General features: G+C 42.9%; 1 protein-coding gene across 1 annotated transcript in view; it reads left to right on the top strand.

The window, feature by feature from the left end:
• The first annotated feature begins 205 nt into the window (after nucleotides 1-205).
• The window catches only part of DYNLT4 (dynein light chain Tctex-type 4), a 5,245-nt gene continuing 4,055 nt past the window's right edge, over nucleotides 206-1,395 (top strand). Inside the window, exon 1 of the mRNA XM_072419285.1 lies at nucleotides 206-305. The gene's annotated coding sequence lies outside the window, so the exon portion shown is untranslated. The remainder of the gene's footprint in view (nucleotides 306-1,395) is intronic.

Raw genomic sequence — 1,395 nt, 5'->3', positions numbered from 1 at the left:
TTTCAACTTTCCAGAAAAACCGCATTCATAGGGACCGACCCCCCCCAACCCCCAACAAACCCCCCACTGCGAATCGGAGACAAACCATGATACGGATCTGTGTGCAGAGAACATTAGAGTGTCAGCTCCTCTGTACAGTGACTGATGGGACTGGCTCAGTGATCTCTGTACAGCACTATGGTATATGTCAGAGCTATATAAATGTATAACAGGAAGATTTCAGCTAAAGCTGCAGGAAAAAGTGCAGAAGACGGCTGACGCATTTCACAGAGAAGATTGGACGCAACATTTCCGGAGTGCAGCAGGTGAGAGAATTTCTGTGTCGCATTTTATTCCGAATTATTTGTAGCTTCTGATTGAAGGTAATTTCATCGTCCTGGTGAATAATGCGAAAATGGTGCTGCGCATGTCCACAACCATTTATTCTGCATTATTCCCAATAAAAGCATGCGCCTTACTAAATGCACACATTGCTGCGTTTCCATGCGTCATGCTGTGTTTGGTAACCCAAAGGATTGGCCAGCACAATGCACAATTATAATGCATGTGACAAGGCAATGAATGCGACCCAGCCCACCAACGCATGTGCTGCACTAATATTCACAACACCCATAAAACCCCAATCACTGCTGGTCCAGAGCAGAGCAGGTAAAAACCTGGGGCAGGATTATATTAATGAGAAAAGTGTTTTTTAAATCTGTGGCATTAATTGAATAATCCCTGGTGATCCTGCCATAAAAGTCCTCATTCAGGTACATCCTGTCCCTGTATTCCCGTTTGCTCCTGCGTTGTCTCTGATTTCTGGGCTTCCAATAAAATCACATTACATTAAAGTAATTTCTGCTGATCCTGCCATAAAGATTCTCTGGGGTGACAACACTCCGCCTGTTTATGAATTGTCTTCCTGCGTTGTCACCCAGTCACAGGGGCCGCGTCTGACATTTCCAGCACTCCGCCTCAGCTTTTCCTTGTTACTCCATGCATGGACTGGAATGGTTGGATTTCATAGAAGAATATTATTATTATTATTATTGTTAGTCTGTGCAGAAAGCTTACCATTGGAATATACCTCAGAGGGCCACAAATAAATGTATGCGTCTCTCTATTATAAGATTGTTCCAGACTGAATGTGAAGCAAAACCTCTTTGTTTCCATATGAAAGGTTTTATATCTAATGAGAAGGAAACATTTCAATAAATTTCAAAGTTGTCAAAGTTTTTAATTGTGGCCCCATGTGTATTTGGGTTTGACCCCCTGGGTTAGAGAATGATTTTCTTGTGTAATCTTGTCGCCGTCTATCATCCAGCAGTAGTCATACTTCCATTCCTTGGTAGCGATTCTCCATTGAATGAATGTCTGGGTGAAAACATTCTCCTTGTCCGTCACTCGCCATGC

The sequence above is a fragment of the Pyxicephalus adspersus genome, chromosome 8 (genome assembly GCF_032062135.1).
Source record: "Pyxicephalus adspersus chromosome 8, UCB_Pads_2.0, whole genome shotgun sequence".
Classification (NCBI taxonomy): Eukaryota; Metazoa; Chordata; class Amphibia; order Anura; family Pyxicephalidae; genus Pyxicephalus; species Pyxicephalus adspersus.
This window is presented reverse-complemented; position numbering and strand designations above follow the sequence as displayed.